Consider the following 23974-nt stretch of genomic DNA (forward strand, 5'->3'; position numbering starts at 1 on the left):
AGTGAAAAAGTATGAGGTAAAGAAAAGAAGTGGAGATACTGGGTCCTAAAAGATTTGCCACAAAATCTACATATGTTTGTGACAATGAATAGGCACTTGATAACTATATACAAAGCAAAATCTAGGTCAGCATTCTTTACTTTTACACACAAATGTACTGTATAGGAAAAGTTGGGTATAGTAATTGTGACTGCACTGTTTAACATAAAAGCATCTATACAACTGCAGTTTTTGACAGATAGGATACAGATTCTTCTCATTTCTGGCTGCTATCCCATCTTTCAAGATATAAATGTAGAAAATGTTAATGTGACATTTACAATGTAATATTACATAGCAGCTAGAACGTCTTTCAGTGTGCAAAAAAGTTTGCTTAAGTGAAAAAAGTGGTGTTACAGTCAAGGCATACTGCAAGGAATGGTGATATTAAGTTGGGAAGAAACACTGACAATTGTTTAAGCATCTGCTTCAGAAGATTATCCTGGGATTCAAAAAGGCTTGGCCTGATATGGAAGTCTTAGGTTCAAAGATTTTTTGCATTAGACTAAGCTTTTCTAATTCAGAGACAGCTCTACTGCTGAGGTTTTTCCCCTTGTGGGGCCATTAGCATAGAGAGTAGCCTCACAGGAGAATCTGTATACTAATGTGGCAGTCTGGGAGAGTAGCTAATGCAGGTTAACCATGTGATTTCCTACCAGAAACCTCCTCACCTGCAGATTTGGAGTGTGCTCTCTCCTGGAAATGTCCATGTCTCCCAATATGCTTAGTCAAGCAATTCAAGGTGAACCACTCAACTAAGTAAAATTTTACTTCAGGAAATAAAAGCAGTGCTTCAATGTCATGGCAGTCATGGATTTACTCCTGTGGGAATACTCACAGTGCAGGTAAGGTCAGTGAATACCTGTGGCTTCCTGCGTGAATGAGGTGTTAGAGTATTAAACTGCATTCTGCTTTATGCAACACACTTATTCTAAGGATGTGGTTACAGGGGTTGCAAAGTGGGGCTGTGCTTAGTGATGATACCTCATACTTTAATTCTGTAGCCTGTTTTTTGGTTGGTATGGCTTGTGTGTGGTATCTGCATGTTCTTGTGTTTATGTAGGTTTGGTGTACAGATTTTTTCTCACATCCTAAAGGTATGCCATAAGTTAATTGGTGTTCCATCCCCCAAATTACTTACAGATGCATGATGCATGAAAAAGTGTGTGTGTGTGTGTGTGTGTGTGTGTGTGTGTGTGTGTGTGTGTGTGTGTGTGTGTGTGTGTGTGTGTGTGTGTGTGTGTGCGTGTGCATCCTGCGATAGAAGGTCATATTTAGGATAAGTTTCCTGCTTCGCACCCACTGACCTCCTTAACCCTGAATAGGATTAATCAGGTGATCAGACACTGGGTGAATGAATGAATGAATGAATGAATGAATGAATGAATGAATGAATGAATGCAGATACAAAGAAAAATGAATGAAGCTCCCTTGGAAAAATGTAACAAAGATTAAAAAGATCCTGCTGAATCCAGCCAAGGCCACTCCTGTTTTTTTCTGTAACTATTGTTACTCACTGGAGTTGGGACATGCCATGTATTATATTATCCAAACCAAGCAACAAGGTTAATTTGTGTAGTATTCCACATAGCAAAAGTATAGCACAAAAAGAATCACATGCACACACACACACACACACACACACACACACACACACACACACACACACACACACACACACACACACACAGTGATGTGCAACAAGAGACACCGTTATTTTACAGAAAATCATTGCTGACTTGATATTCCTTTGACACACCATACTAGCAATTTTCTGTGTTGTAATGATGCTTGTTGTATCTGTTGTAATGATGCTTGTTGGTGCACAGACATATTTTTAAGCTTCTGTGTTAATTTATGTAGTGCCTTTATGACAGACCCATTTTAATCTGCACACCATGAGATAACACACTTGTTTTCAAGATATGTTATGAAGACTCATTATATAAGTGTTTCTTTCTGCCTCTTATCCGTAAATATGTGAAAGTATGATTACAGGTTACATATTGTTGCTTCAGAAACAGTAAATTGCAGAATCTTGCTTTGTTTGAATCAAGTGGACAGAAAAAGAATATGCTTTAGTCGTTTGGAAGGATGGATTAGAAGACCTTTCTGGATTTATGCTTCCAGGCTGTCAGACTGATGTTGTATGTGCTGACATGTTATATGGGTCTTGACTTATATTATCAATGTCATTGCTGAGGCAACAGCTTGCATGGCATGCTGCTATTGGCAGTATTTTTCTGCTGCAGACATAAGAATTATCTGCATGCTTTCTCTGAGAATTCTACATTAGAACATTAATAATTAGATGCAAGCCTCAGCAACTGCCACATACTCTTAATCTGCATTTTCTCACTTTCCTTGGTCTTGATGGATTGTTAAATGAGCTGGTATTATACCTTCTAGGTTTGGTTAATGATCACTAAATAAATATAACCCTCTTACCCATGCTTGCATCTTTCACTTGCACATTTTCCTGCTTTGAGAAAGTGTGTAAACTGTGCAGTGTTTCCACATCCTCTCTGTAAACTGCATTAGTTCTAGTACATAGACTCAGTTTAGTTCTCGCTGCTAACCAGGTTAATCATTTAGAACTGCGGGCCCTTTGTAAATTGCAGCCTGAGTATGTGAGGAAGCTAAGTGGCTAAAGTATAATTACACAGCATTAATACAAGATTTGAGCACTGATCTCCAGCTTTTAATTACTTCATGGGGTAACCTATGTTTCAGCATTTTTCTACATTATTTAAAGCTATGTGTTTTGTTTTTAACACTGGTTGTTTAAGGGATATGCATTTACTACTGACAAATGTATGTGTCATTTTATAGCATCATTTGTATGGTAATAAGCTCCAGAGAAATATTATTTTTAGTTGAGTTTATTTCTTGTTGTATTCCATGCTGTAAGCCATTTGTTTGCATTGTTTGTTTCACAGTTTTGTGTTTGGGATGTTGGGTATTGCCATAAACTGTTCATTTGACCCAGTGTATGGCTTACAGTGTATCAGTAATTGGATGAAAGAAAGTGATTGGGAGAAAATTGCTGTACAACAAACTATGTTGAAGCTTTATACCTGTCATGAAGCTCTGCATCCAAAATCTGTCTCATTTAAAGTTTGCAGTGATTGTTGCAATGTTTTGTTTGATACTTTATTTTTACCTAAAATCTTTAGTAAAGACAGTTTAAAACAAGCGATTGAACCTAAACATTTTGGACTAATCTGAGTAAAAAAAGTGTCCTGTTCTTAACCATTATACTAAACTGGCTCCGTTTCTCCACTTTCCTAAACAAACATTTGGGTCTACATTAAATAAACAAAATGGTTTTACATGTCAACGAAAGAGCGTTTGGTCTTTTGTCGTTTTGTTTATTTAATATAGACCCCAAACATTTATATTAAAATGCTCTAGGAAACATTCTGTTTTGGAAGAAAGGCTAACCATGCCCTCTAAGCTAAGTGTTTCATTTCTGAGGGATCTATACTGTCTTATTTCCTTTGAATGCTGTTGGTTACATTTACAGCTGGATAAATTTGATTAATTTTGACAGTCAATTATCTCCATCTTTGAGTCCAGTAGATACATTGCCTCAGTTATACATCCAGATGGTAATGATTTCTAAAGTGGTACTTGAAATATCCTGTTGGTCTCAGATATATTGTATGATTTTAAATTATATTTACCTTTGCAAGTTTATGGCTGTTAGAACCCTGCTAGAAAGTACTTGACATAATGACAAATTAATCTTCATGTAACTATGATAGGATTGTCATCTGCTCCTCATTATACAAGACATTCCATATTTTGGATAGCTGTGTCCTGTATGAAAATGTGAAAAAGGCAAATGTGTTGAATTTTTAGAACAAAGAAATACTTCACATCTTTACCTAGCAGTTGCATAGAATAATCATTTTCTAAATGAAACTCATTAGTACTATATGAAACAGTACAAATTCTACAAAAGTGAGCTTTTATTTTTGCAAAATAGTGAAGCCCAGTCGTGTACACTTGGCTCTGAATATGATTTCTCTTACAAAATATTAACTTTCAGCAAAACATGTCCCACTTTGAATAGGTCCCAGCCCTACAGTAGGGGGAAGGTGACAACATTATAATTCATTATGAAGAATTGTCAGGTTAACTTGACATCTGGCCTCCAAATACTGCTCACCAAGAATATCAGTGTGGTTTACTATGTCAGAAAGGATTATCCTCTGCATGAAACAGTAACTGTCAGGTCATAGTGATCAAAGGGATTTAGGCCTCTCATCTGTTTATATTACTGTAAACCAAATGTCTTGGTATGACATTAAAGGATGAATACAACTGCATTTTACTTAGCTGCTTAAACCTAAGTGCTATATGCATTTAAAAACATAAACAACTATAATAATGGCATAATAGAATTAATTCGAAAAGACATAAAAATAATACATATCATAACATTTGGTTTATCTCTAGTAAAGAAATACCAAATGTGGGTTTAATTTAAAAATCTAGAAATCACTAATAGGGAATCTGAAAATAAATGCACATTAATGAACCTCTTAAAAACCATTGAGTCCATCTGCACCATGTGAAACACCAACAGCTACTGGAAGGCACAAAGGACAGTACAAATGAGAATGAGCTGATCATATTAGGATCAGAATATTTTTAGAGTACATATGATTGAACAAGAAGTCAGTGAAGGTTTGTGAGAACTAGTCTAGTATATTACTAAAAAGTAATACCAGTAAGAAATATGGCAGTGGAATTGTGAACAAGCTGGAGATGATCAAGCTCGTAGAGCGAATGGTTCAAGTACAGTGGTCAGTGTATGAAGTAAGAAAAAAACCAAGGCATGAGTGATTACAGTCAGGTCCACCAATTGTACAAGACTGAAGAGTTAATAGAGAAATATGAGGCACCAGGGATGGACTTCTTTAAGCTGGTAGAGTATCCTGTGTAACTACATTTTTTTTAAAGTCCTGTTAGCCGTTTATCCAGTTTTCAATGGATACTGTACATTGTATTTATAACAGCTATGGGCGATTGGGCTACTCAGCACCAAATAAAGTGCCCCTATTCTGCACTAGATTAGCTCTCAGGTCACTTCCTCTGACGTATCATGTCAAGCTGCTGAAAATGTAGTGATTTTTGACAACTTTGCATCAGGGCGACTTCTACACTGAGAAACTTTAAGTGAAGGAAGCATTTTAAGAGGATGTCTACTTTAATGATATGGAGGATAACTATATTACCTTACATGTTTGTTGTGACTGTAAATTTGACTCTAGTCTTGCTGGATTCTGCAAAGCTCAAATCAAAGATCATTGCTGCTTGCAATGGCTGTTATAGTAGTGGGAGCTTGATGCTCACAACTAGAACCCATCTTTGGGACAGGTTCTTTTTCTATTGAGATGCAGACTTGACCTGTTACAGACTTCGTTCGGCTATTTGATGCCTGCTTTGTTGGAGTCTGAGGGTGAGGAATATGAGCTTGGTGGGCTGAATGGTTGGCTTGGTGGAGGGGACCCTGGTTTCCTTGGTGGTGGTGGAGCATTGGCCATGATGCCTCCCATTCGGTCTCTTGGCAATGTTGCTGCGGCTCGGTGTTGCATTGCAGAGATGTGGTGTCTGTTTAAAATGCAGAGTTAATGTGACTCTTTGTAAAGAGACTGACATTCATACATTACAACCCAGCAGCACTCCAAAGCCCTGCTGAGAAATAATAATATGCCAAGACATAGCATTGATCAGAAAGCATGTGATAGGGGACTCTGCATTTGTGGTTTGGTTATTCAGTGTTGGGGTGGTTGGCTGGGTTATTTTCAGGGGCTGATCGATAACTAGGAATAACAATGGCTTTCACACATAGGTGTACCATTAGGGCATACCTCGGCTGTTATTGAAACTGTTACACATCATGTTGCTGAGCAGATAGTTTATTGGGCATGAAGGATTGGGTTTGAATTTAAGACTGGGAGAGGTGGCAAGGTGTAACAGGTAGGGGGTATGCTGACTGCTGTATAGTTATATTAATGCTTCATTTGTTATTTGTACATGAGGAAATGTTGATTCAATTTAACATTCAGTTGCGACGTGTATGCTTGTCTGGCTTTGTGGTAAGTCACATTGTCTATGGTGTGTAGGGTCCTGGGTTCGAGTTTAGCAGAGGCTGTTTACTTAGAAATGAATGACAGACATTTGACCTTAGTACTTCATACCCTTCAGAAATCATATTAATAGATAGTCTGTTAGTCTAGCAACATAAGCCTTGCCCCTATATTTTGGGCCCTGTTTCGTCATAGATGTGGGTGGCGGTGGTATATTCCTTCCCGGGTTGGCAGGATAGGTTTTTCTTGAAGATGTCTTGGAATGTGTGTTATGTGTTTTGGATGACTTACATGTCTTTTCTTTCTTGCAGATGGGGTCTTGGAATGCTGTGGTTGTAGTTTGGAATAGGTGGGTATAAGATGGAGCCTTCTCCTTACATATTAGAGGATTTACTTTTGTCCTTTTCTTTGTAGATGATGGTGTGATGAGTTCCAGTGGTGAGATACACTGAGTTCGCAGATTATCATGCTTTGGTGTCAGATAAGTGGTGGGGTCATTGAACAACACTGAGGTGGCAGATGGGATGTGCAGAGTGGATTTTTACTTGATGGGCTGAAGGAACGTGGACTCGACAGGCAAGAATGAAGGCTGAGAAATGTGGCAGCTGATGGAGGGGTATGAAAGGAAGTCGGATTTCCAGCAGTGCAGCTGAATATGTAGTCACAAGGTAATGTCTTGTTTGCTTGAAATTGTTGGGGAGTATCAGAATTGAATTTCACATTGTATTGTTAGCTGGAGTCCTCCTTGCTAGTGGTCGGGTAGCGTTGGTGATTGGGGTTGAGTATTCTTGCTCCAGTGGCAGGTGATGCTTTGATAAGCATTAGGTAATTGCCAAGGGCCAGTAATGTCTGGGTAATTATTGTACACCAAATAATGCTTGGCTTGACCCCTCCCTTTATGGGAAGTGGATTAAACAATTTTGGATAGAAGGGAGAGGGAACAGCCTGGTCAGGCTGGTTGGTGGAGTAGAGGGATAGGCTTTCCCTCTTCTGTTCCCCCTCTGATGTCTGGATGTTCATTTCAAGGATCTGGGTAAGGAAATGAGTAGTTGGAGGAAGCTTGCTGAATAGATAAGCAAGCTGAGGTAAGGATTGTGCTTATTTGGTGGAAGGTAATTCAGTGGATGTTGTATGAAGTGAGTTGGGATGCTGCTTCATAAGTAAAGTAAGCGAGCAGAGGTATGGACCCTGCTTGTTAGGCAGGGTGAGTAGGTACGCTGCCCAGATTAACATTACAATGAATGGTGTATGAAGTGAGATGGGACGCTGCTTCATAAGTAAAGTAAGCGAGTAGAGGTATGGATGCTGCTTACTGGGTCAGGGTGAGTAGGTACACTGCCCTGATTAACATTACAAGGATGTTGTACTGTATTTAGAATCAATTATATCATGAATAGTAATTAATAAAGTTGGTGATCAAAGCTATGTTATGGAAATTTAATAAAGGTTGTCAAATGTAATTTGGTGTGATGTGTGTTACTGAAGGGGACCGGGACAAATGGTAGTTTGACCAAGAGCAAGGCTATTATCATTGGCCCACCTCATCACCAAATAAATATGCAAGTACTCTCAAAACTTGTGTGCATCACAAAGATCAGCCACAATGAAAGGTTTAAGCATATTTAATAATAAATAATAAAAGAACAAGGCAATGCTTAATATATATTCACAGTGGCATCAGAGTTAAAACCACAGGAAATATTTAAAACATTGCAGACAGTCTCAAATAAATAAAGTAAAATATTTAAACTAAGCTTTTCTATATTCCTGACTTTATCTAAGAGAGTTACTTTACCGTAGTTAACTTACTTAAGAGCAAGGCAAATGTGGTGAATGGATCTTCTAGTTGTTGTTGTCAGGTCCAAGACAGAATACTGTGTCTCTCCAACACCCTAGCCCAAAGGTTCCTTGAGTTCATAAACTCAAATGCTATGGAACAACTAGTCACCATTCCCACAAGAGGAAATATAAAATATACTGACTATCATCAACATGGGGACAAAAACCAAAACAACACAAGTATATCCCCATCTATATTGGTAGACCATAAATTAATCTCACTGATATCCACATCCTGCCCCCCCCCCCCCCCCCCCCACCCCAGAAACCACAGTGAAGAAAAAGCAAACTTCACACAAAAGCAAACTTCACACTTTTTCAAGGCTGGGGGCCCCTCCTTCAACCCCCACGCACAGTCCAAAAACCGAAACCCTTGGAAACCTCCCCACAGCACAGGAATGTATGGACTAACTCTAATAAAATCAAAGCAACACCAAATAAAATCAAAACCAACCCGTCCAGTGGACAGCAAGGCACTCTACAACAAGACAAGATAAAACAAAGATACAACAAGAGGAAAAAGACAAGAGGGAAGGTATCTCTGATAGCTAAAAAAAAACTAAAGGAACATAAAATGCATCAAGAAAATCACTAACAAAAACTTTGAGAGAAAAATCAAAAAGGCCAACTTTGAGAGAAAGAGCACTATAAAAGAAACCTGGAGAAAAACCCCTGGAAACCTTAGGAGAAATAGAAAAAAAAAAAACTATGATAAAAAAAGATCACCACACACATTGAACAAATCACTGTGTGCAAATTTCTCCAGCCTCTCTCTCAAAGACTCCATCCCTGCCAATTTCTAATCTCCCCCCCAGTCTAGCCTCCCATGCCCAGGTGAGAGCTGCTCTCCCAAGAAAAACAGCAGCAAAAGGTGAGAGACGGTCTCCCTAAAGCAAAAACACAGCATCAATGGGACTGACTCAATGAGGAACTAAGCCTGCATAAGGCTGTTAGGGCTAATTTTAACTACACGAGGAGATAAACTCACACGCACTAGTGGCGGGCAACTGTGGTCCCACACTCAAAAGGCGGCTTCTGAACCACGGAATAAATAAGACGGCGCTTGACGTAGCCTTTCTTGTCTAGCCACAGAGGAGGAGAGGGATCATAATGACAAGCTATGTCTGCAAAGCTGAGAGGAGACACTGGGAACCTATTGGGGAAGAATCCCATTCCTGATCCTGCTGAACTTGGTTAACTCTTTTTTTTTCAGTCACTGGGGTGCCATTGAAAAGGCTAAGGCAGTCCAGCACCTAGCCCCCCTGAAGATGCTCAAGGGACCCAGGGCACACCATTAGAAAGCTCACCCAGCGAAAAAGCTGGCCACAATAAGCTAGAGATGGGTGGCATAAATGCTCAAGACAGAAGATGTAAACCCACAGGTTACAAGCCATGAACAGTTGCTGTCTGAGCTCACAACTCACAGTCTGACAGGGTTAGTGCTTGGGCGGGCTCAGTTTTGTTTCTTTCCCCTTAGTAATATCATGTGGGTGGCACTTGTGGCTGACAACTGCTTGTTCGGCACCATTATTCTGAAGTGCAGGCAACAGAGGGGATTGTGGTCCATCAAACAGTCTAAGACTCCAATAGAGAGCCGCCATAATAACTAGACCCAAGTTAAGCCATGGCCCTCCAGAAAATGTCATATGGTATAGAAAAACCAGGCCAAAAATATTAGGTAACTTATAATTACCGCCCAAACATGGAAGGTCATAGGGATCAGAAGAAGCATGTAGACCTCTGACCCACTCTTCTTTGACACTCACTTTTGACAGTAAATAGTTGCCAAAGCGTATATTGCCACCTTTCACACAAGAACTCTTTTGACAAGCCAACATTGACCACATCCAGAAGCCTCTTCTTCACAGCAATTCAATACTCATGAGAAGATTTTCACATCCGACCTTACCCCTCATCTGACACAGCTGTTACCCGACACAGTTCCAAAAAAGAAAAACCAAAAGGACCTAGGTTCATGGATATGCGATCTGCCAAACTCCAACAATGAGAGCCGACCTAAGATGGCTCAGAGGCCCTCATTCGGCAGATAATCTGTGCTCATATGTCTGCTGGAAGATCCCACTCCAGTCCAACACCAATGCCGAATCCAAATCCAAGAGATGTGAGAGAGAAGAGCAAGAACAGAGAAAATGCAGACGGGAAGTGTTGGAGGATGGATTAATATCAGAGGCACAGAGACACTCTGAGTCACCCAAAGACTCCTCCACTATGGAACAGAGCCATCTGGAGGTCAGAGGCTATCACCTCAAAGGTTAGGCCAAAGGGCTAGCTTGGACCTAGACATATGAGAGAACCTAAGACATCTATCAAATTAATATCTCAAATATTACAGCTGGGGTAGGTTGCAGAATGACACAATTTCTTGTCATCTGACTTTATCCCAGATGAACCCCCACTGTTGGAATCTGACAGTATTTAGCATCTACCTGTGAAAATACATAGACCTCAGATCTTTGTCAGATGCTGGAAGTCATAAAACAATTGTATTAATTAGTTCACTCCAAAGACATCAAGGATCAGCTCTGAGCCCTTTCTTATTTGCAGTGGTGATGGACAGGTTGACAGATGAGATCAGACAGGAGGCCCCATAGACTATGATGTTTGCAGATGACATTGTGATATGTAGTGAGAGTAGAGACCAGGTTGAGGAGACCCTGGAGAGGAATGAAGGTCAGCAGGGCTAAAGCAGAATATATGTGTGTAAATGTGAGGGAGGGTAGAGGAATGGTGAGGATGCAGGGAGTAGAGTTGGTAAAGGTGGATGAGTTTAAGTAGATGGGGTCAACAGTTCAGAGTAATGGTGAGTGTGGAAGAGAGGTGAAGAAGAGAGTACAGGCAGGGTGGAATGGGTGGAGAAGAGTGTCAGGAGTGATTTGTGACAGATGGGTACCAGTAAGACTGAAAGGGAAGGTCTACAAGAGGATAGTGAGACCAGCTATGTTATATGGGTTGGAGACGGTGGCATTGATGAAAAGGCAGGAGTCAGAGCTGGATGTGGCAGAGTTAAAGATGTTAAGATTTGCACTGGGTGTGACTAGGATGGACAGGATTAGGAATCAGTATATTAGAGGGTCAGCTCAGGTTGGACATTTTGGGGACAAAGCAAGAGCGGTGAGATTGCATTGGTTTGGGCATGTGCTGAGGAGGGATGCTGGGTATATTGGGAAAAGGATGCTAAGGATGGAGCTACCAGGTAAGAGGAAAAGAGGAAGGCCTAAGATAAGGTTTATGGATGTGGTGAGAGAGGACATGCAGGCGGTTGGTGTGAAAGAGCATGATGCAGAGGACAGGAAGCAATGGAAACAGAAGATCCGCTGTGGCGACCCCTAACGGGAAAAGCTGAAAGAAGATGATGAGTTCACTCCAAAGACAATTCAGAAAGCTTCTCAGCACAGACATTGTGCCTGTAGCTGCCATAAAGTAATTTAATTTTAGCTATTTTTCTGGACTGAAGATAACATCCTGTATTCCAGTTTTCACTGTTAAAATATATATTTAAACAGTTACAATAGGGCATGCACATTTCTGTTCTATTCCAGTAGGGCACACTGTGGTTACATTTTAAACAGCACTTAAAACCTTTCCATCACACACTTCTATACCCGCAGTTTGATTTACACATAAGATGCAGTTCTAATACAGTTATAACACAAGCATCTTATATAAATCAGTTTGATATTCAACAATGACATATTATTATTTACAAACTTTCAGTTAGCTGTGCTGGCAGTATCTCCTTTTGTCAAACTTCTATATAAATTATGTTGATATTCACAAATTACATCTAATTATTTATAAAATTACAGATAGCTGTGTTGGCAGTATCTCCCTTTGTCACAATCACATTGTTTCATACAACTTTAAAGGTGTAAAACATAGAAAAAATATCTCGTCACTGATAAAATAAACTATAAATAAGTAAGCGTATCCAGGGACAAGGAGGTCATAACATCCCTGTATTCGTCCCTTATAAGGCACATTATTGAGTACAATGCCCCTTTTGGCATGTACCTCACAAAGCACATGCAGTGGCTGGAGAGACTACAGAGGTTCATCACCAGGAGAATCCAGGGCCCCAAACATCTACCCTTCTACTCAGTTTCATACAGACTCCTCAGAAGTAACCTCTGTCTAGCATACAAAACAATCTCAGACCCCGCCTTGATGGGACTGCTGCATACCTACAAGTCAAGCTCCACTCAAGTAACCCACATGTGCGACTTCAACCTGGTTTGTGACATCAATAGGACTTTGCAGAAATGAAGAAAACAAACACCTGCTCAGCTGTGAAGCAGTAATACCACTTTATTTGCAATAAAAACAAATAAAAATAGATAAAAATCACTTGACCTAAGCGCTTTCACCCCTTATAGGGCTTCTTTAGAGTCATCAATAGGACTTGTTGGTGGGACAGATTTGTGTCCAGAAAACTCGTCCTCTTCCTTCTGTGGAATGGATCTCCACATCAAGCAGAGTACTTCATTAACCCTTGATTCTACCTGGGTCCCTGCTGGACAGGGGCATTGGGTGCTGACTTGTAGGAACACAGGCTAAATTCTTAGCTAGGCTTATAAGGGCCTCAGGGCCAATAGCCTAGTAAATTCCTATTAACCTATGATCCTATAAATGTAAAATACTAAACAAATGTCATTAAGTGCTTGTTTATAAAAATTACGTAAATTTTATATGGTTTCATTTATTTTATCTTATTAGATCTAAGCTTTAAAAGACCTCTTAATCAATATATAATAATTTAGTCCTGAATGTAACATTCAAAGAAATTTGCCATTGTAACTGATCTTAAGAAATGACTTCCAGTCTGTGCCCCTGAGTTGCTTGGTAAGTTTTTCTAACATAAAAAAAAAGAAAATATAATGCAATCTGAACTAGTAGAATCATGCCTGTACAAGGCATTACATAAGTCTAAAGATTTTAAAGAGCAGTTATGCTTGTATATCCCTGATGTGTCACTAAGTCCCGCTGATATAGAAGACATGACAGAATTTTCAGTGATGATAATGGGGACAGAATAGGTAGTTTTAAGCAAATTTTATTGGGAGGTGCCAAAGGAAGACTGGCAGTAATGGCTCCCATTTTAACAGAGCTATATTTTTTGCCATACTGTCATGCCTCAAACTGCATTAAAAATGCTACAATAGAAAATAGGTAGTGTACCATATGCTCTGATTTAAAGCTCTCTAATAGATTGGGTAGTAACATCGCTTATGTGTTTAAAAGAGGAATAAACATCAAGAACTACTTTCAGAATAACATCCCCCCAAGAAAACCAAATGAGAGAATGTCTAAGTGTGGCATGTGTAGCCAGTATTGGTGTTTTCTGGAAGGCACCAGTATCTGAAGACTTTATAATTGTCAAACAAAAATGGTTATTTGCATTTCTTTATGTGACAGCTGTAACAACATCCTGGGGGCACTATTTTCAAGGTAGGACTTGATGTTTCTACCACTTTTAAACACATAAGCAATATTACTAGCTAGTCTATTAGCTTTAGATCAGTGGGTTATCCTTCATTTGAGATGTCTGCCATGATAACCCAATTAAAACATTTACCAAAAATAATGGAAAAATGGATGAATTTAAGGTTGAATGTTTTGGAATTTGTGGTCCCATATATAAAAGGGAGTAGAGAACAATTAACACAAAGGTAATTTTGCAACCAGCATTGAGTTTCTCATGTGTTTTAAAAATATTTTAAAAAGGTTTATGACAGACCTTATTAAACTAGGTTCACAGATCATTTTGCTTTGTATAGTATTTTGGATGAAAACATAGACACAGCAAAAGGCTTTAAAATCTTCAGGCTCATATGGTGTGAGGATAAACAGAACAGTATTCAACCTTACTTAAACAAAGTGCAGAAAGATCACTTGAGTGTGAACTGTTTCTACAAGAAGTAATTGGGGTGGTGGGTGGCCTTACAGACTACATTGCTGAGTGAATATCATTGGATGAAAAAAAAAAGTGATATGTTCACAGAATACAAAAGCCCTATAACTGACACAGTGGATTGGACTGATAGCATCAATAATAACACTGTCCAGTAACTGCATAAATGAATTGTAGATGCTGTCCCCCCATGCTCTACTATGAAACTCAGTAACTCCCACTGCAGCAATGTTAAATGCAGTCTCATAATTTTCTGCTACAAATTCAGTAACTCCCACTGCAGCAAAGTTTAATGCAGTCTCCTATTGTTCTGCTACAAACACAGTAACTCCCACTGCAGGAAATATTAATGCAGTCTCCTACTGATCTTCTACAATCTCAAGAATTCCCACTATAAAATGTAATCCCCTTTCAGACTAACTCTTAACTCTTGTCTTCCTACTACTATAATCATCTTTGACCACTATCTGCTTGTTTTTCTGTTATACTCACTGGAACCTGTTTAGCATAACTGGAAGCTGACTTAAAAACAAGTGCATTCTTAATGTTAGTGTTTGTTGAGCTGTATTGCAAAATAAGGTGTGCATAAATATGCTTATTATGTTTATTATTAATCTTAGATATTGTTTATCATAATTGTAAGCTGATTTAAAAACAAGTGCATTCTTAATGTGTCTGTTGAGCTGTATTGCAAAATAAGGTGTGCATAAGCATACTTATTATGTTTATTATTAATCTTATATAATGGAGAATATTATCTACAGTATATATCAATCGCTTCTGTATAAACATTTGGAGCTTTTCTCCCCGGGCCTCCGCTGTAAATGGACTCACATCCAATCGGACTATCCCGGTTAACAAATGTAAAATAAAATAAAAAATAAAATAAATAAAATAAAAAGAAAGGTTTAGGTGGGAATAGAACAATAATGCAATACTTACAGCATTATTTGAATGTAAAGATAAGCAATGCACAACAGGTGCTAATATCTTTAAATGAGTCATTAATAGAACAAATTACAGGAGGAAGAAACTTATATTTATATAACGATATATATAGATCAATCTGAATTATTGTTTTAAAGGGTATTGGTATTCACACAAAGTAACACTGGACCTGATGGGTGTAAGAAAATGCATTATCACAGTTTAAAGTAATGGATAAAAAAAATAGGCAGTGTTAAAAACTTCCTTGGAAAAATAAAAGGAAAAATAAAAATTAGAGAACTGGAGAATCATATCACTAATAATTCATGACTATAGCTTACAGTGGCTAGGATTCTACTACTACATTTGAAAGTTGATGGTTTTCCAACTTGCCTTCTTTGTTAAGTAGAAACAATATATCATTCTTAATTTGAGTCATAAACTACTTTGGGAATACTTGGTTTAAGGATGAACAATGAAAATATGAAATGTGCTTGATAAAAAGTGGGACCTCTCATATATATCATTCCATGACAATATTTTTTTTTCTTAGGATTTGTCATTGAAGCTTCTTAAATGAAATGATGAAAGTAATTAAATCTGGGGCATTGTTTAAAACATCTTAAGGTCCACATGCTTATAGTTTACCTACTGGGGCTTGGCAGTTATTTAACTAGACTCTGTGTGTTACCAAACACATTGAGTACTGATTGATTATATTTTAGGTGGAAGTGATAATAAATACAACCCCATTAAAATGTTTTTTCTGCATTTAAAATGAGGAGTATGAAAGCAACCAACTGGCCAATGAAGCCAAGTCTAGTGAATATGAAAACAAAGCAGAAGGCTAGGATGTAGATTTAAAATCATAACCAAAGGAGGAGGAAGCTAATGTTAAAACACAAATCAATGATAATGCTTATTCAGGCTATGCAAAGCATCAGTTTACTGGCTTGGAAGTGTGGTGTCTTCTCCCTGAATGCCTAAACCAGAAGAAATTTTAATAAATCCATTAATGACATTTTTTGTCTCTGAAGAATGGATTACTAGAAGAGAATGAGTGGAGATGAGTAAGTTTTTAGCTCACAGGGTGGTGTTGATGACATTTTCCTACTGAGCGAGTGAATTTTATTAAATATTTCTGGAAGTTAAACTGTAGTCTACATCATGGCAGCTTAAAACAAAAGGCAGATGCCTTCATTAATCCAGTGTTAATAACTTGGGATCCTTTTGTTCCAAGTATTCTTGGTAATATATTTTAAAGGCAATTTACAACTGTTTGTTTTAAAAAAAAAACTGTATAGAGAATATCAAGTAGTGACATATGATAACTTTCATTTTGAAGATCAGATACCTTCACAATTGATTAGAAGCCAAAAAGAGTGGGCAATCCAAACTTGAAGCTATGGGACTTTGCATTGAAATGGAGTGTTCATGATAGTTTTATGAAAAAAAATGTAATTTTAAGGGATAATATTTGTTGAGTGTGTTGTACAAGACAGGACATTTTTATTTAGATATCAGGAGAAGCTAATGAGAGCATGGATTGGTACTATCAGTAAGATATGTGGGTAGGATTATTGTATGTCAAAGAAGTTTACAACTGATAATCTGCTGTATGAAGTATGCAGTTAACTCTGTTCATGTTTATAAAAGAAAGGGTTTGAATCACATTTGTAAAGCTTTTTGATAAAAAATGTTGACTATTGTTTCTGATTTTCGACATTAAACTAGGAGCTATATTTTTCTGAAAATAAATGATGCTTTAGACGAGTTAGGTAATTGGATGCTCCTGACATCCAAATGAAGCTTGCAGAATAAATATGAGACATTTGAAAAAAATTATTGGCAGTTACTACATCTTAATGATTATATATCCTTGGTTAGGAAAATATTTATGGGGCATGGTTTTAGTAAGATAAAAAAGGAATACATCTGTACATGAAAAGAAAATGTAAATACTGTGATGAATATTATTAATGCAAAGATTATTGCTATATATGTTATTGTTTGCTGAAGTCAGAATTAAAAATGTCCCTTTCTGGTAAGTGTAATGAAATCTTTAATACCAATTTGGCTGCCACCAACTTAGATAGATGGCATACTGGATTATTATTTTCTCATATGGATGTTACCTCTAGAGTACTGTCTCACACTCATAAATTGAAATACCTGGTATATGAACAGAATCACAGCCATTTAACCCTTTTTGGCAGAAAAATAAATTATCCCTTTAGCACAGACTCGGACAATGATTAAGTTGACCAAGTTTCAGTCATCCCCAAATGTGGCTTGAACTCTACAACCAGACAGCAGTGCCCATTTAATATTGACCAATTATTTTCTAGCTTCACAAACACACATTCATACACAGATGCAAAAAACATGAGCATGTTTGCAAATGCACGCACTTAAACACACATGGATGCCTGCATGCGCATGCGCACGCACACACATGCAAACACATCCAAATAATGATTTGGAGAAAGGCCAACTAAATGTGCTCAAAGCCAGGTAGGACAGTTGGTCTACTAAGCAATTATGTCCCAATTCATTCTCCTATTGTTGCTTGATAGCACAGCCCTGAGATACTAAGCAATTTGTGTTGGACTACCTCATGCAAATGTGGAATTTGGTGAGTGGACCCTATGCTAATTAGACCTCAAAATGAACTCAGTGCATTTCCATCATAGGATACCCATACTGGTAGAGAGGTCCTACACTCTGTACTATACAGGCTACCCTAAATAACATTGTAGAATAGCAGTAAGTTCACTTAGCTCAGTGGCAAGTTTTAGACAGTCACTAAACTTTGGTGAGCATTCAAATTTCTATTTCTTAATAAAAACCTTCCTTACAGTATATAACAAACTGGAAAATAAGACTGATTACACTTTTTTGTATTGGTATATTCATATAAATCATATATGTTGTCAATTCACAATTATCTGACCATATAACTTTAAAAATTGTTATTCTTAGTCCAGTATAAATTAAATGTCTCACAATCATAAAATATATGTGTTGCTAGTAGGCCTTCAATTAGTTTTTACATCTTCAATGAACTATATTGTTCTTTTCTATGTTCATTGTAGCTTATAAGGTGTAATAAATATTCTGTGTATAAACATTTCCACATAAAAATGTTCCAATACAGACATGAAGACAACACGCTTAGTGAATTCCAACTTAATTTCTTCTTGTTTTCTACTTTTAATATGACAAGGTTAAGTGCTTCTAAAAGAACTCAAGTAGTCTTTCCTTATATTATTGTTATTATTCAATAGAATTTTATATAATTTGAGAAAGATGCTCTTAATATTGTTTGTTTGTTTTGTTTTAAACAAAAAAAAAAACTCTCAAGAATATTCATAAAAACTTCAGTAGGTGAAGTCCACATTTCCCACTGACATCACTGTATTCTCTTCAAAACAACTGACCAAAATGCGCTACCTTTATCCTTTAGCTTTGCCAACTTATTAATACTCATTGTGTCTATATATTAAAAGGGGGTTACATTAGGGAATAGTATAAAATTACATTTAATGTAAGAGAAAGTATATAAGCAATTTTATATATAATTAGATTGAAGTTCCTGAGTAATGCCATTTAAAAAAATTAAAACATCATAACATTTTATTATTTATAAATTATTGTTTATTAAATAAATAAAAAAATGAATGCCTGACTCTGAAGAGTTATACATTTCTTCATAAATCATGTTCTATTTACTTTTTTAAATGCAGAAGCTATTATATAAGTTGTTATATTTGGAAACTCAATATCTCCTTTCTGTATTGATCATATATTGCTCTGAGTTTAGTTGGATACCACAAAACATATAACCAATATTTTATTTATTTTTCTTGACCATTTTTGTCAGGAACTAAAGTTATAACTTGTAATGTGTTTAAATATTATTTGATGTATTATTATTTTATTAAGCTTAATATTTTTCAAAAACAAAGATTCATATGATACTGTTATTAATTGTTTTATGTAAATTTCTTCTAAGCTTTCTTTATGCTGTTATCAAGGTTTGACAGAATTTGAATGCCTAGATATTTAATTTCTGTTCTATCCAAGTTTTACCTAAATTGTCTTTTGTTAAAGAAGTAATTTTTGATGAAAAAGTGTTGCTTTGGTTTTCAGTTTTCATTTTTTTGAATCTGAATATTGATACTCCTGAAACAAATTAATAGAGCAATCAATTGCTTGAATCAGGTTCTTAATATTTCCAGTTCTTAAGAAAATGTTATCAACAATTATATTTTAAAGCTCTAATTATCAGAAATAAAAAAAATCTATGTTTTATTGTCTCTAAATTAGTGAATTGTTCTTTTCTAAAGCAAGTAATGGAGACAGTGGACAATCTGTGTTGTTCTTTTTATTTTTTAAGTTAAAAGCTCAGGAGAGAAAATAACCTATTTTAACATAAGCTTTAACATCTATATGTAAATGTTGTAGTATATTTAGGAAACATATATGACCTTAAAATGGATAAAAATCCCAGCTTACTGTCTCAGATGCTTTATAAATGTTTAGACCAATTCCACTAATTCCATCATCTTCACAATCCATCATAATCATTAATCTCCTGATATTATTGAATGTCAAATTATTAACGATAAATGAAGTTTGATATTTGTTGATAATATAGTCAGGTATATCTTTTAGTCTAGCTGTCATAAGTAAATATTTTATAGTCTGTAGACAGTAATGATTTTGGTCTAAATGATGATACCAATTGTTTGTCTTTACCTGGCTTCAAAATAGGTGAGATTAATGAATGTTTCCATGATTGGTATGATTGTGAGATTTATGCTTAAATATATTATTATTTGGCGGGAAAACCTTATATAACTCTATGTAGTGTAATAGCTTCCATTCATCTTAATTTGCCTAATTTGATTTTTTGATTTCATCATTAATTTCCAACAATTATATTGGCTTAATTAATTGATTAATTTGGGTTTGATTTAACTTGATATTTATTTTGTATTTAAACACTCCGTAATGGTTTTAATATCAACAAGTCGATTCCTTATACTATTCATTTCAATTCAGTGAATTTCATAAAAGTGTTTAAAATTTATCTGAAGTTCCACTATTTGATTTTTTTGTTAAAAATAATATTTATCTGATATCGTCTCAATTATTGTTTTGGATCTGTTTGCTAGCCTATGTAAACTATTCAGTGATGTTGCATAAGAATGCATTATATTATTTTCCCATGTTATTTCAATTTCATTACTTAATATTGTATTGTATTGTATTGTATTGTTAACATCTTAATATGATTGATGATGTTTTTATTTCCGTTTTGCTGTTCTAGTGTAACTTTGTGGATGTTTTCCTGAATCTCCATTAAATCCGAGTCCCAATGTTTCATTTGTCTGTTACTCTAGGATTTTATTTTCCCATTTAGAAAAATTTAAAGGAGTTCCATAAATTGATCTCACTTACTTTTCTACTGTCATTAATTTGTAAGTTTCTGTTTCTTTGCTTAAAGATATTTAAACTAATTTAATTTAGTCATCTAAACCGGGAGTGATGAAAAAAGACTAACATTCCTTATATTTATAGAATTATTAAAGCATATCATGTTAGGATCAGGTTATTTTTGTACTCTTACTTTTATTGTTTGTTTCTAACAAAATATATACCCTATCAATCCATGTCTGAGTACTTTATTCATAAGAATAGTGAGTTGTAAAAAGTAATGGAATTTTCTCTGCAAAATATATTAAACCTTTAATGTTTATATTGTTAATTAGTTTTTGAAACCTTACTAAATGTAGAAATGTTTGTGTTTTTTTTTTTTTTTGCTGAGCTGTCTGATTTATTTATTTAACATTTGTTGACTGGGATAGTCCGAATGGATATATGTCCATTTTCAGTGGAGGCCCAGGGAGAAAAGCTCCACATACCAAAAAAGAAACAGTACATACATCATTGAGTGATAAACTCAGGCAGACATGTTTAGAAAAATATCGACAAAGAATACAGGCAGATATCAATATACACAATGTGCAGACTTACATCTGATTGGCAAAGACATATCAGAAAATGTGAAAATAGAATACAATCAGATTTCAAAATTCACAGTGCTTAGACATTCAAATGCTATGAGGCATAGATACTTGGCTAAACAGCAGGTTGGGTAGCAAGACATGTATTAGTGAAGTTGTTAGTCAGGTTTAGAAGAAGAGCACAGCCAATGAGATGTGAGGTATTTTTGAGGTTTCTTTTAAATAGGGGTAGTGAGGTTTCCTTGATAATGGTAGTAGGGGTAGATTCCTCATTTTACCAGATGAGTTGGCAAATATAGCATCACCTGCAGAGTTGTTGGATTTTTGGGTCAGTATCAATAGTTTATCAACCAAGCATATTGGCCTGGGGGCAGTATGAGAGGTGAAAATATATTTGAGGGCAGTGGGGTTATCAGGTTGATGGAGTATTTTATGTGCTACTATACGCTGGTTGAACTGTAGAAGGGTAGGATACTCTAGCCATCCCAGTGCTTTGTGGTTCTGGCAATGGTGGGTCCTAAAAGCCATGCCAGTAGCAAATCTGGCTGTATGATTGTAACATCCTAATAATTTGTTGAGATCAGTTTTGGATAGGTTGGTGAGTACAGGGAAGGCATACATAAGGGTAGAGAGGAGCTACCCTAGCTAGGGGGGGTGAGGAAAGGTATGGCTCTGTATAGGGAGCCAAGTTTTTTTGTTGACGGACTTAATAGTGTGATTTACATGTTTATGAAATTTAAGGTTGTTGTCTATTATTACGCCTAGAAGCTTTGTATGGTCATCAGGGGAGATAATGGTGTCATTGCTAGCTTAGATGTTGAAGGAAGGAGTAGAAATTCTATGGTCAGGGGAGAAAAGTAGTAGCTTGGTTTTGTTAGGATTTAGAAGCAGGCAGCGATTAGCTAGCCATGTTTCTACCATGCTGAAAGTGGTCTGGGTGAGGATTAGAAGTTGTGTAGGAGAGGAGGCGGAGAATAATAGCATTGGGCCATCTGCATATTGGATGCAGGTGGCTTCTGGGATGGTGGTGTGCAGATCATTGATAAAGATAGAGAAAAGAAGAGGACCTAGTATGGACCCTTGTGAGTCACCTAGGGTTAGAGGAAGTTGGGATGACAGCTTGCTCTGCCATAAGACAGCCTGCTGTCTACCATTTAGGTAGGAGTGAAACCATTGTATTGCATGTTGGTCTAAACCGATGGTTTGTAGGGTATTAAGCAGTAGCTGATGGTTGACCATATCGAAAGTTTTTGAGAGATCTAGGAAGAGTGCTGAAGATAGTTTGTTGTTATTACGATGAAGATTGATGACATTAGAGAAAGATAGAAGAGCCGTGGTGGTACTGTGGAATGGCCTTAAGCCGTGCTAAGATTCGGCAAGCTTTCCGTTTTGAATAAGAAAGTCCATGATTTGTTTGTGTATGCATCTTTCCATGATTTTAGCTAGTGGTGAAATATTGGCTATAGGTCTAAAGTTAGATAATTCTGTGGAACTTCCTCCTTTATGGAGAAGTATAACATGTGATTTTTTCCATATTGCTGGGATGGATCCTTCTCAGATGGATCTGTTGATCAGAATAGAAATGGGAAGTGCTATGGCATCAGCTGCTTTTTGAAGATATTCCGCTGGGAGGTGGTCAGCAGCTAGTGTAGTAGGTTTTTAGGTAATTAAAGTTCCCTCAAAGAATTAAACTTCCTTTTAAATTAGTTAACAAAATCTCCCCTAGATGTTCTTTAACTACCCTTGGGCCAATACCCCACCTCCAATAAACATTTGCTAGTATATAAACAGATTATCTGAAATTCAATATTTACTATTGAGTACATATCTTTATCCTTTATTTTTCTTATAGTAGCAGCTTTCCTCCACAAAATTCCTTTTCCTCTTATTGTCTCATTAAAAAGATGTGTGAGCAATGACTTCATAATCATCGCTGCCCAAATACTAGTTTTCTTTTTTTTTGTAAAAAATATTATTGCCTACCATTTTTATCCATAATCTTAAATATTTTCATAATGATTTTCGTTTACTGCTATGTTTTAATCCATTTACATTTATTGATATCACTCTTATTTTTTCATAAAGGTTAAGAAATTTCCTTTTAATTATTGACTGGATGTCCTTTTCTGAAGTTATATTATTTTTACTCCAAACCAAACTTATTAAAGTATTACAGTATTGTCTTCTGACCATTTCTCTTGAATTAATAGCATATTCCCTTATCAAACCAAAGAAACACTTCTTATCAAACCACTTTTAAATATTTCACACTTATATAAACCGCTACACTATCCACTCACAGATATCACATTTCCCAGTCTGTGTACTGATTTGCATAGAATACAGAACTCTTCCTATTGTTCAATTTCACATTTAAGCATTTAAATAATTATTTCCTATATGAGTATAGTTGTCAGGAAAGCAGAGTTCCAGTGTATCCTTAAAGAGTATACATATCTTTACAGGAGCCTGCTCATCTCTGTTTTCAGTGTCTATATAAATTTATCAGGACTTCAGAAAGTATATAAAACTAAGGTGGCAAGGTGTCATCTACAAGCTGACATGATTTGCTAAGCATGGCAGTGAAATGGTCAGCATGGGATGTGCACAGCTGGACCTATTGAAAAGTGCTTGCAAGAAGTTATGAAAAATAAGACATTTCCATCTTTACATGAATAATTAAAAATAGAAAATGTGATACTGTCTTGGGGTGAGTGTAGTCAAGCAGTTGGTTTTAATAAAAAATGGCATATGGTTGATAATGCGAAGACATTTGATATACAAATGCTCTTTTGGTAAAGTAGTTATGATAATCGACTGTATGTTCATATATGCATTAATTTTGTAAAGCTGTGTGGCAAACAGGCAAGCCAATGGATACATTTTATACAAAACATTAAGACACACTGTGTTGCCACTGATACTTACCATCTAACACAGATTGTTTGTAGATGAATATTGTTTTGAAATATTATGCTATCATTTTATATGCGTCATTTGCATAGATCTAGGAATATCACAAAAGAGTGGTATTCTATTCCTTCGTGGCATACATCATTGGAAAGGTGAATAATTCTGTTGCTGATCTTGATCTATCCTGAACACAT

The 23974-nt window shown here is 36.4% G+C and overlaps 1 protein-coding gene across 1 annotated transcript in view; it reads left to right on the forward strand.

The window, feature by feature from the left end:
- The window catches only part of AMPH (amphiphysin), a 1643383-nt gene that overhangs the window by 1226874 nt on the left and 392535 nt on the right, over positions 1-23974 (forward strand). The window lies entirely within an intron of this gene.

Source organism: Protopterus annectens, chromosome 3.part0 (assembly GCF_019279795.1).
Source record: "Protopterus annectens isolate FY-2018-M chromosome 3.part0, PAN1.0, whole genome shotgun sequence".
In the NCBI taxonomy this organism is placed as follows: domain Eukaryota; kingdom Metazoa; phylum Chordata; order Ceratodontiformes; family Protopteridae; genus Protopterus; species Protopterus annectens.